Consider the following 13,341-nt stretch of genomic DNA (forward strand, 5'->3'; position numbering starts at 1 on the left):
GGCCAGCGAACGGGCCAGTCCACCCAGCCCCTCTGCAGCAGCCTCCAAACCCTCCTAGTCCGACCTTTCAGGGCCACCAATCGCCAGTGGGCGGCAGGATTCGCCATCACCTCCCCCACTGGTGCACCATCACGTCGGACAGGTGGGTTTTGCAGATAGTCCAAAGGGGCTACTCCCTCCCCTTCGAGACTACCCCTCCCCATCCATGCCACCTCAGCACCATCGCGCGTCGGAGGATCATCTGGCCCTTCTCCAACAGGAAGTTTTTGCACTTTTGGCCAAGGGAGCCATCGAGCGAGCGCCTGCCCTAGAAGTAGGTCGTGGTTGCTATTCCCACTACTTTCTGGTGCCCAAGAAGGACAAAGGCCTGCGTCCTATCTTGGATCTCAGGAACGTCAACAGTTTCCTCCGGAAGGAGAAGTTCAAAATGTTGATGCTAGCTCAGGTCCTGTCTGCCCTCGACCCTGGATGGTCGCGTTGGACTTGCAGGACGCTTATTTTCACATCCCCGTCCTGCCGGCCCACCGGCATTACCTGCAATTCACTGTGAGCCACGAGCACTTTCAGTTTACCGTGCTCCCCTTTGGCCTTACCAGCGCCCATCGGATGTTCACAAAAGTGATGGCAGTGGTCGCAGCTCATTTGTGCAGATCAGGGGTTCCAGTCTTCCCCTATCTCGATGACTGGCTGTTGAATGCGGGCTCGCCCCAGGCTGTCGTCGCCCACCTCCAGACTACGGCCGACCTCCTGCATTTGCTTGGGTTCACTGTCAATGTGCGGAAGTCACACCTGACTCCCTCTCAGAAGCTCCTCTTCATCAGAGCGGTTCTGGACATAACGCAGTTTCAGGTCTATCCTCCTGAGCAGCGGCCACATGGGTGAGGCGGAGATCAGGGGCCTCTGGTCTCCGGTGGAGTCCGGGGTCCACATCAACCTTCTGGAGTTTCGGGCGATATGTCTTGAACTGAAAGCATTCCTTCCCTCTGTCCGGGGAAGAGTGGTGCAGGTGTTCATGGACAACACCACCGCCATGTGGTACTGCATCAAACAGGTCGTGGTGGGGTCGTGGACCATATGTCAAGAGTCTCTCCGTCTCTGGACATGGCTGGAACGTCAGGGCATATTCCCTAGTGGTTCAACACCTGGCAGGTTCTCTGAACACCAGGGCGACAAACTCAGCCGCAGGTGCATGATGGATCACAAATGGCGTCTTCACTTGGAGGTGGCGCAAGGTCATTTTCAGCAGTGGGGAGAGCCTTGGTTAGATCTATTCACCACCGAAGAGAACGTGCAATGTCAGCAATTCTGAGTGTTGGAATTTCCACGGTGGCATTTGCTAGGCGGCGCTTTTCGTTGTGAGTGGAGTTGTGGTCTTCTGTACGCCTTTCCGCCTATACCACTTCTGCCCAGAGTGCTGAAGAAGATCAAGCGTGACCAGGCCCAAGTCATTCTTGTGGCTCCGGATTGGGCATGAAGAGTCTGGTATCCCGAGCAGTTACACATGGCCATTGATCCTCTTCAGGAGGATCTTCTGTCGCAGCAGCAGGGGAGGGTCCTCCACCCGAACCTGTCCAGCCTCCACCTCCTTGCGTGGAGATTTTGTGGTGACAGTTGACCACCCTAGACCTTTCTCCCGAAGTCTGTGTTGTTATCTTGGCAGTCAGGCGTCCCTCCACTAAGACGGTATACACCTGCTGATGGAACAAATTTGTGGCAAGGTGCGCAGCAAAGGCTGTGGATCCCCTTTCAGCCCCTCCTTCTGAGGTTCTCTTGTTCCTCCTTTCTTTGGCCCTGCAGGGCTGTGCTCTCAGCCATTTCAGCCTTTCTTAGGCTTCCTGATCAACTTTCTCTTTTCAATTTCCCTGTTGAAAATCGCTTCCTTAAGGGCATTACTCATCTTTTTCCTCCTGTTCCCTTCATAATGCCTCAGTGGGACTTGAACTTTGTTCTTACCTACCTAATGTGTGCTACCTGTGAGCCGCTTCATAACTGTCCTCTCAGACATCTTACTTTAAAAACTACCTTTCTGTTTGCCATTACCCCTGCTTGCAGGGTGAGTGAGCTCCAAGCTCTTACTTCAAAGCTTCTGGCTGTTCATCCGGACAATATCGTCCTCCGAACCAGACCTTCCTTTCTTCCCAAAGTGGTTACTTCTTTCCACATTGCTCAAACCATCACTTTGCCCACCTTCTTTCTGCCTCCGCATCCTTCGAAGGAGGAAGAGCGGCTCCACAGTCTGGATCCAAAATGTGCGCTTTCATTTTATTGGGATCGCACCAAGCAATTCCGGGTGTATGACCAGCTCTTTGTTGGCTACGTGGGTGCCAAAAAAGGTCAGGCTGTGCACAAACGGACAATCTCTAGGTGGGTCGTTTTGTGCAGCAAAGCTTGCTACTCTTTGGCAAAGGAGCCTCCAGTGGTATTGCGCGCCCATTCTACCAGGATGATGGCAGCTACCACTGCTTTGGGACGGGGAGTCCCCCTCAGTGACATCAGCTACGTTGACATCTTTGCACACGTTCACAAAACATTACTGCCTGGACAGCCAAGTTCTGAGGGACGGCTTCTTTGGCCGTTCTGTTCTCCAGGCCTCCCTGGTGTGACCTTGATTTGCAGATCCACCTCTGGGGTTGGTATTGCTGGGGTATCACAAGGTAAGGAATCTATAACTGTCTCTTTCAGATGAACAAGTTACTTACCTTCAGTAACGATATATATCTGTAAGAGACATAGATTAGTTATAGATTCCTTACCGCCCCACCCATCCTCTCCGTTCTGTGAGCTGATTTCTAGGGTCAGGGAATCCCTTTCAGGGCCCTAGTTTTGTGCACCAGTGGTCAGTTTCTTGCATGGCTCTGCACTTCTTGCGTGTAAAAGAACTGACGTCAGCGCGCGAGGGCGGCGTCTAAGTAGCTACTGCGATATCATCCCGGCAACCACAATGCCAACGACGAACGTGGAGCCCACCGATGGCACCTTTCGATGCGCTGGGGGTACTGCTGACAAAAAACTCTCCGGATCTAGTCTGAAGCCTGGGGGAAATTCACAAGGTAAGGAATCTATAACTAATCTATGTCTCTTACAGATGTATCGTTACCGAAGGTAAGTAACTTGTTCCTCAGGCCTCTGCCATACTAGTTTATAGACCAATTTGTGCAAAAGAATCTTGGATGATGTCATCAGTGATGTCATTAATGATGTCATAGAACATGTCATGACTGTTGTGATATCTGAGGTCATAAGCAGTTCAGTTTTAATACAGAACATTAATGTTGTCACAAACACTACTTTAACCTTTTGTTTTTTTCCAGTGGAAAAAGGAAAAAAAAAAGAACATAAAGAAGAGACTATGGACTCACCAAAGAACAAAAAAATATATTTGTGGCTTGTGTAGCAACTCATATTGTGCATACTCCTGCCATCTAGTGTTGTGCGTGGATGTGTACAACTTGTTTTTGTTTGAAGAAGTCTTATAGAATCAAGAGGTGCTCAGTCCCTTCAGCATACCACTATTTTGACATCTGAGAATGTCCATGTGATGGAAAGAACTCCATTTTGATTTCGCTCTATTTGCCAGGCAAAGTACCAGAGGATAGACATTCACGAGGTTTATAACCTGTTTGTCCCCGAACATTGAGAGGCCTCCTGTGACACGTTATTCAACAGATCTTCGGCATAGATGGGTACATTGCTTTGGCTTCTATGGCGCATTGCTAAGAAGAGGAAGATCTCTTCGGGGAACAAGAGAAGGACTAGCTCCAGCAACCGGGTGTGTCCAGCATCTAGCTCAAAGAGGTGTTCTCATTGTTAAGCTTTGACTATGAGACCAATGCCAAAGCAGATCAGACCCCGCCAGTCAACAACGAAGGCCACATTGAATACCTTTCTCCCGCAAGCAACCCACCTCAAGGAGGCAGCAGCTATGAGCTCCTGTGCCGTATCAGAAGCTCCAGTCTGCCACTGCCTCAAGGCAATGGTTGCCACCGAACTTCCGAGCCAGACCAGACGTCCTCATCCCAATCTGTAGCAAAGTCTTTCTCAAAGTCCCATGACATTGACAGCTGTCTCACCACCGGATCCAAAGGCACCCTCTCGGACAAGATTGGAGTCGAGACATTCAGTGTCAAAGACTTCGGAACTGAGATGCCTTGACCAGTAGCACTCTTAGCCGAGACCCACCAAGCTGAAGCCCACTTCAGCATCCTTTGGGTGTCTACCCTCTTTGGCTGCTTCCAGGCTGCCGTCTGCAAGTTATGTCCTCTGCTGCCTCTGAGGATCTCTACCAGCCAATTCTGCAAAGGTTTCAAGAAAGTTTGATGCCAGGCAACAACCTATATACATACAGCCTGGCACGGGTCTAATACTTGCTAAGCCTCCCCTGCCACCTAAGGGCGTCTTTCCTCATAAGAGGAAGTTGACTTTTGAGGAGGCCCTCAACCCGCCTGTGGAGTCCATGCACAAGACGCCTTGGGCCCACGACAGAGGCATCTCTCCACTGCTTCCTATTCCTTCCCGTTCTCACCCCTCCCCTCGCTTCCTACATCTTCTCTGCTGCCTGTAGACCCTCAGGAACACTCACCAGAGGGTCTTTACACTTGTGGGCAGGGGACAGCCTGGGCTGTCCTTATGATCCCCAGACCTCTGACACCTGGGATGTTTATGATGTGGAACCCCCAGCTGACCCTGACCTATTCCATGCAAAGCATTCTTCCCCCCTCAGACAACACCGCCTTTTACCTCGAGTTCTTGCACAGAGCGGCCACATTTCACAAGGTGGAGCTCCATGTCGAGCATTAGGAAGAAGACTTCCTCTTAGAGACACTTTCCTCTACTCAACGGTTCCTCCAGTCTCTTCCGATGCCGAAGGTTATGCTTAAGTCTGCTGGGGACCTCTTTAAAGAGCCTGTGAAGGCACGTAGTCATATCTCCTATGGGTAAAAAGTTCAAGGCTTCTCCCTCTGACTCACCCTACATGAGTGGCTAAGTGCCCCCCGATTCCTTAGGTATCCATACTGCTAGGAAGCAGGCAAACGCACAGGGTATGCTTTCCTCCCTCTGGATCATGGGATTAAGAAGATAGACGCTGGTGGCAAACATGTTGCGGCACAATCTGACCACTCATTGCGCTTTGCCAATTTTATAGGTACAACAGGGCTCACTGGGGCTAGATTGACTACCACATCCAGCATCTACCAGAACAGTATTGAAAGAGGGGCGCAGGAGTTGGTGGAAGGGAAGATCATTTTCATCAGCATCCGCTGTGCCCTAGATGTTGCAGACACAGCTGCTCATGGCTGCATGTTTTTGGCTTTACTTCTGAATGTGCCCTTCGATGGGGGGGGAGGGGGGAGGGGGGGGGTGATGATTGGCTACGCAGCACCAATGCCTAGTGCACATGCAGATCCCAATTCAATTCCTTCACAGCCTAGGCTTCACACTCCATGAGACCAAATCTCACCCCCAGCCCTTCCAAGTGCAGCTCTTCCTCTGGGCCCTTCTTGACTCCTGTATAGGGAAGGCTTATCCTAACCCTGCAAAGGTGCAAGCATTCCAAACACTGCCTCTTATTTTGCAGCCAAATTGCCGTGTAATGGCCAGGACAGTAACTCTCCTACTGGGCATAATGGACTCCTGCATTGCCATAGTTCCTCACTCCAGGTTACACACGCGTCTGTTGTAACAACGCCTAGCTGTGCAGTGGTATCAGGTGGAGGGTCCTTTGGAGGATAAAGTGTTGATTTCTTTTTTTTGGGCAGTACATCTCGCTGGCTGCAGTGGTGGAATGCAAACAACTGTTGCAGAGACTGCTTTTTCTCTACCCAGTTCCAGAAGAGACAATCACCACAGAGGCCTTGCGTATGGGCTGATGGGGCGCATCTACAGGACCTTAACATCCAAGGATTGTGGGCTCCTGCTCAACAAAGGTTACACATGAATTGTTTATAACTGTTAGCTATCCAGGTGAGTACAGCTGCCAAGTTTTACTTACAAAAACAGGGGATCGTACTCTCTCTAGTTTTCTGCTTTAGCCCAGATCATTTGCCGTTGGGCAATGCACCTGCTGATTCAGTACATTCTCGGGATGGGCAATGACTTGGCAGACCTGCTCAGCAGAACACATCAACAAGTCCCCTAATGGGCCATCATTGGGAGTTCCCACAGATAGACCTGTTTGCTACTGCCAAAAAAGCAAAATTCCCAAGCTTCGCCTCCAGGCTCCCGCCCTGACAATCCATGGGCAATGCACTGTGGATGAATTGGTCCGGGATTATTGCTTATGCTTTTCCACCGCTCCCATTCCTCCAGTTTGTGGTTCGGAGGCTGAGATATTCCTCACTCTCACCTAGCTGACCCAATGTGGGCATGCCAGTCCTGGTTCACCACTCTGCTTGAACTCCTCCTAGACCTTCACGAGAATCTCCCAGCTGGCCAGATATTCTCTTTCCAAACCAAGACACTCAGGCATCCCAATCCACTTTCGCTCAATCTTGCGCTTTGGTTCCTGAGGTCTTAGAATTTGCCTACCTCAACCTCCCAGCAGAGTGTATGACTATTGTGAAGGATGTACGCCAGCCTACAACTAGAGCCTGCAATGCGGCTAAGTGGATACAGTTTGTTCATGGTCTTCCTAGACCTGTTGATTCTCACAGCCTCTGCCCAGGACATTGTCTGTCACCATCTCTAGTTAGGCCTTGCCTATATTTCTACCAGGCTTCATTTGGCTGCTTTGGCAGCTTACCTTCAAAAGAGGCTGCACACTTCACTTTTCAAAATACCAGTCATTAAGGCTGTCATAGAAGGTCTCAAATGGGTTCTCCCACTGCTGCCCCCTCCCTCTCTGTGCCTATGTGGAACCTCATCATAGTATTCACTAGACTAATGGGCTCGCCTTTTGAACCACTTTACTCTTTCCCATTGCAATTTCTTTCTCGGAATGTGGCTTTCTTTGTGGCCCTTACTTCCCTTAAACGGGTCAGTGAAATACACTCTCTCCTTGGAAGATCCTTTCTTCCAGGTGCATCATGGAGTGGGTCTCAGAACCAGCCTTAAATTCTTGCCCAAGGTAGTCTCCAGTTTACATCTAAACCAATCGAACTTCCAGTGTTCTTCCCACATTCAGAGTCTGTTGTTTAGTGCCCCTTCATACCTTGGATGTCAAAAGGCGCTCATGTACTACATAGACAGAACAAAATCCTTTCTGAAGGCACAACAGCTCTTTGTATGTTTGTCCAAACCACAGAAGGGGTATACTATTTCTAAAGCAGATGTTGCATGTTAAGTGCATACAGGCCTGCTAGGCCAAAGCAAAAAGACCCCTACCTGTCTCTTCCAGGCAACATTTGACTCGCATGAAATGAGCTTCCATGGTTTTCTCGAGCTACAGATCTCTAGCGGATACCTGCAAAGCAGCTATATGGTCCACACATTTACTAAACATTGTGTGGCTGTACTAGCCCGCCAGCAAGCTAATGTTGGCCAGGCTGTATTATGTACACTTTTCCAATCTTCTGCAACAGTCTCCAGCTAACCCACTGCTTATAGAGGGACAGCTTTACAGTCTACACACAGCATTCCTTTCTACAGCTACACGTGCCCGAACTGAAAATGTTACCCTGTAGGCATCTGTTTGTGGTATGTAGTGTTGTAGGTTAACATGTACCCACCTTGCTCTCTGGTCACCTGTGGTTTTTGCAGATGGTGTAATCATTTACGTTCATTTTGCATGGTCCTCGCCTGTATTATCTGTGCTCTACCTACATTTTTGCACTGTGTGGGGAAAAAAAACAATCTAACAATGGAGCCGATGGCCACATGCATTAACAGAGACAGGTGGTGTCACTATACCTCATGACTCAAAGACTTCTTCAAACACAAAGAAGTTGTACATGTCTGAGCCCAAAACTAGATGGCAGGGTATGCACAACATGTGAATCTACATGACACAAACAGATGCTAACAGGGTAAGTAACATTTTCCTTCCACTACAATGTTTCGGCTTCCACCTACCTCGGGTACAACAAGATTGTTTGCTCAGTGGCTGCACAGCTGACACTGCTGTATTTCAAAAAGCATCACGAGTGAAGATTCCATTTGAAATATATGGAATCAACCAAAGTGCTTACAAACTTTCCAAAAGTTACCATATAGCTGCAATGTATATGTGTGTGAATATTTTTGTATATGTATGTAAGTTTGAAGCATGTGTGGTTGTAGATACACATGCTTAGCATAAGTCTGCCATGTAGTGTTGGGCTTAGATGTGTGTAAGTCTTTCTAGTCAAGAGGTAGTGTGACTCCTTGCTAGTAATGTGCATGCCTATCAACTCCATTGATTGTTTTCTTCCACCGTCTGGTTTGGACATGTGCTCTTCAGCTCCAGTTCGAGACCGTAGTTGATTCTCCTTTTCCATTTAAAACTGTCGGTATTGTTTTCAATCACAGCTTTGCTCACTCAACTTCCACCATCGACAACTACTCCGTCGGGGTGGCTTGATCCGTTTGCAGTCAATGTGGGCCTTTGCCAACCACACCATGTCCTCTTGGTTAAGGAACTAACGCCTTCCCGCTTCTGTCCTCGATGCCATACCAAGTTTAAACGCACCAAACTCCACCAGGTAACTTGTACCTCTCCCCTGACCCCAAGGAGACAACCTGCGAGGCCTGTTAAGTCTTTTCGGAAGAAGATCAAACTAAGGGAACAGGACCCACTGTCTACACTAAATTGATTTACGCTACGCCCAACTAGAGATGTGCCGCCACGGGATTGAGGATTCACCAGATTTTTTGTATCTGAGGAACTTCACGTAGATACACAGGCAGGGTGTCAGCTGCTGATGAGGGCACCTTCTCCTAAGAGGACCGCTCCAGATCTGAGCTGAAGTTGCAGGACCTCGCACCAGTTCAAGCCGTGAGTACTCTGCTGTATATACCTGCACTCTGACTTCGGCAGTTCACCCCCCAAAGGGCTACCTATCCCAGATTGGCCAAAGACTTTAGTTGGACCACCACTGTCTTTGGGCTAACGGTTGTCACCCACTGTTTGCATCGTACATGCCCAGCACTGGCTCTGCAATGAAAAAGCAGCATCGGCCACACACTCCTGAACTTCCATTGGAATCGAGCCAACTTTTGGAACCGAGAATCTCTGAACAAAACACCACTTCACGTTGGACCTGAAACCCTCTGCACTGAAAACCCAAACATTCGGCAAGCAAATTGAGCCTGTGGAACCAGTGCTACAATGGCTACAAGAGATCAACTCCAGACAAAAACACAATGATACACCTGAACACTGGTTGTTTAGTTACGGGACCACCTTAATCTGGTGCACAACTAGCCAAGAGACAGCTATTTTTTGAGGAAGCTTTGGAAGTACCAATTCCATCAAAGCACTGGAAGAAGGCAGACAAGACCACAATCCCAGTCACCACCGCCTTCACCCATGAAACCCACAGCATACTCACCAGAGGGTTCTATAAATTCTTTTACGGGGGAGGGGGGCGACCGGGATTGGTTTTTCATCCCTCCACATGATGACCCTTGGGACTCTTATGAAACAAACTCACCCGCTAATACAGACCCAGATCTGTATCCCGCAAAGCCCTCTCCAACAGATGGTACAACTACCTATCACGACCTAATAGGTAGAGCTGCAGCCTTCCACAAAGTATTGAAAATACCAAGCGTCACCCAGTGCCCCATTTTCGTAAGGGACCACTCCATCCCAACTCATTGGTAGTTTTCATGGCACGCAAAAGGGCTAACTCTCAAATATGTTGAGGCACCCTCACCAGATAGAGCAAAAAGATAGATGTGCTGGAAAGAGGATAGCTATCTAATCAGCCAACCACTGGAGGATTTCTAACTCCATTGGCCTCCTATCCTTGCATGACCGGGCCCACTGGGTTTAGATGGAGGAGCTCCTTCAACATCTCTCAGAGGAGCACAAAAAGAGGGGGTATCTGATAGCCTCAGTGGAGTCAAAATTGGTAAATTTCCACATTCATTTAACTGATAAACATGCAATCATACTTTTTGCAAATTTATCAAACAAATACAGCTAAACACTACACCCACACGAAAATATTAGCAATTTACTACAAATATATTTTAACATATGCCTGTATTTAACAATGCCTTAATCTAATTTTTTTAACTCCCTATGCTAGCTACTCTACTCATCTGTTGTCTTGGAATTCCCAACAGACAGCATGAAAAGTCACTCATTAGGAGCACAATTTTCTGTATTTTTCCACTTTTAAAAATAAATGCAGCCAGGAAACACATTGTTTTTCTGTCTGTATTCATCTGTAAAAATCAGTAAACACTGGGAGCCTTAATTCTGGTATACTCCAATGAATCAAAAATTAGCTAGCATTCGCGCCAAGAATTTTCAATTCTATTAAGGACACGGAGGCGAGGATTATGCTTCTCTTTCTTATATTTGCTACTCACAGCAGCCAATGAACAACGTTTTGTATGCAAACAAAAACTACATTTCCCATGATGCTCGTCCATACATCACATCCTGTATAGCCCCATAAGAGCCGCAGTGTCCCGTTTCTCCTCCTCTTTCTTTGCTCGAACTTAATAATCAATAACATTAATACTTTAGTCCAAAATAGGAATAGGAGTCCAATAATCATCCTCCAACGTGGCAGAACCATATCCAAACTGGAATTGCACGTCCTCTACACCAGAAGTACACCTGCTCCGTCTTCTTTTCCCAGAACCTGAAAGGAATGAGACAGGGAAAACCCGTAACTTCTGCTTACACAGAATATCAAATACATGCGGGGGGGTAATTATTACCAATATCGTAATAAACCGGGTGGGATAATCCTCGCCTCCGTGTCCTTAATAGAATTGAAAATTCTTGGCGCGAATGCTAGCTAATTTTTGATTCTATTACAGGACCGGAGGCTTCGGATTATGCTAGTTTAACGCTTGTCCAACTCAACTACATTCATAACACCCACCGGTTGAATAATAAACAGTTTAAATAGTACAGTCATAACACCCACCAGTTGAATAATAAACAGGTTAAATATAGAGTGAGAAATCAATCAGTATATCTTGAAATATCCTGTACTATAGGAATCAGCAAAACACTATTGAAAGATAAGGTCCCACAAACAGACTGTCTCAAACATTTGGTTATGGATATCGTATCCCGGCATAACTGCCATCCACCACCGGCTATAATAGCCGTGGACATATGTAGAGGGTCTATAATGTAATCCACAGTTATAGCACAACAATTATATCACAACCTCAGGAGTAACACCAAGTAAACTCCCTTGTAGACCTTGAGGCCTGGAAAACACACGTAAATTGCATCAGTTGGAAACCTAATGGGAACAGGCCTTGACCAGATGTAAATCTGACATTAAGTATAATGAAACTTCTTGGAGTAGATACTGTACCTGTAACATCGTGGGCCTGTCTCGACATTGGAACACCGAAAGGTAGAAGGTCTCGTAACACAGCCTGACGATAGGCTATTCCCTGCCGACATATTTTGTCGGCCGCGGTTCCAAAGAAGAAAACGAGAAAATCTCCCACAGAGGATTATTCTGATTTGGGTTTTAATGTTACTCTATCTAAAATGACCTACATAAATGGCCAAATGGCCACTGCGAAGCGAACGTCGCGCAAAAACCGAACAGTACCTGCTGAAATATACACACAGTAGGAAACTCAGCCCTCACGGAGATAACACGACGGTACCTACCAACAACGCGATCCGCTGACGCCTAAAAATATTGTGGTTGCGCGGGAGCGCCCAGGGAAGCTAAATGAGCACCGACAGCGTGTCCGAAAAGTGTAGATCGTAACAAAAAAACAATGTGTTTCAAATATATATATACCACCTAGGGAAACAGAATGTACAGGCCTGACATGTTTCGAGCCCAGACCCTGTGCCACCAAAAGGCGCCTGACTAACCTTTGAGCTAGTTCCTTGGTATATCATAAGGACCACTGCCCCCAATTCACCCTGCGCGCCACGTGCAGGAAATGGAATGCTGTAAGGGGTCACGGAGACTGCAGAGTCGGACGCCGCCGACTCGGGGAGTACTGAAAAAAACAAAATGTAAAATAAATCTAGTCCTGCGCAAAGTACAACCCAGAAACCCTGGGTGCGAACCCCGAACCTCTGGGGTTGGAGGCAAGAGCCTTGCCCCTAGGCTACATGGACCTGCTGTAAGCCTGAAGCGCGAGGGGAACCTGAACTGAAGTCGTCAAAAGCAGCGCGGCACTTACAAGTCAGCGGGAACACCCTTAAGCCCGATCAGACCGCCCACATTGAGATTTCCCGCTCCTGGCGGGGAACGCGCAACACCCGCTTCGAAATCGGGAATGGCGGCGCGAAATGACCCGAATAAACGGGAACGGAACCCGTAACAGTACCAGTCCCAAACCTGAATATAGGCACAGTAACTCCGCCATGCGCGTGAACAGCGCGGTACTCGGCGGCCAGCAGGGAGTTAACCGAAGGCTGTCAGCGCAAGTATTCAAGCTCCGCTCCAAGCGGGAGCGCAGCACCCCAAGCGGGGACTTAACGGGGCCTGCAATCCATCAGGGATCGGTAACTAATAACAATAGCGCCCGCGAGCGATAAATCGAGCATGAAACAGAAGACAAATTGCCCCCAGTACAGACACAGGGTTGTTAAAAAACATATATTCCATCTAGCGCGACATAAGCGCAAATATATAACTGCAATATCAGCAACGACAAGGCAACAGTCAAAAATTACATCATGTATAACTGCAATATCATCACCGACAAGTCAACAGTCAAAAATTACATAATGTACAACGTAACGTTCTGAGCACTTAACTGTCGGCGTGAGCAGCAAAGAAAGAGGAGGAGAAACGGGACACTGTGGCTCTTATGAGGCTATACAGGATGTGATGTATGGACGAGCATCATGGGAAATGTAGTTTTTGTTTGCATACAAAACGTTGTTCATTGGCTGCTGTGAGTAGCAAATATAAGAAAGAGAAGCATAATCCGAAGCCTCCGGTCCTGTAATAGAATCAGGTTTTGTAAAGCGCAGCTACTCACCCGGAACAGTCTCAAGGCGCAGGGGGAAGGTGTGGCTCCTAAGCCCTCGCGGAGAATCATCATATATCATAGCCCATCAGGGGCCATTAGGTGCCGGACGCTCATGGTGATTTGTCTAAGAGCCAGGTCTTGAGGTCCTTCATGAACTTGGAGAGAGTTGGTGTCTGGCAGAGCTGGAGCGGGAGGGTGTTCCATACTTTGGCAGCAAGGAAGGAGAAGGAGCAACCTCCTGTTCTGGTTTTCTTGATGCGTGGTACCGTGGTGTTGGAG

The 13,341-nt window shown here is 48.1% G+C and overlaps 1 long non-coding RNA gene across 2 annotated transcripts in view; it reads right to left on the reverse strand.

Moving 5' to 3' along the window:
• Positions 1-10,436: 10,436 nt before the first annotated feature.
• Positions 10,437-13,341, reverse strand: part of LOC146796617 (uncharacterized) — a 105,345-nt gene continuing 102,440 nt past the window's right edge. For both annotated transcript variants that reach the window (XR_014969643.1, XR_014969642.1), the window contains exon 3: positions 10,437-10,733. This is a non-coding gene — a long non-coding RNA (uncharacterized LOC146796617). The remainder of the gene's footprint in view (positions 10,734-13,341) is intronic.

This window comes from Triturus cristatus, chromosome 10, assembly GCF_964204655.1.
Source record: "Triturus cristatus chromosome 10, aTriCri1.1, whole genome shotgun sequence".
NCBI classification, from domain to species: domain Eukaryota; kingdom Metazoa; phylum Chordata; class Amphibia; order Caudata; family Salamandridae; genus Triturus; species Triturus cristatus.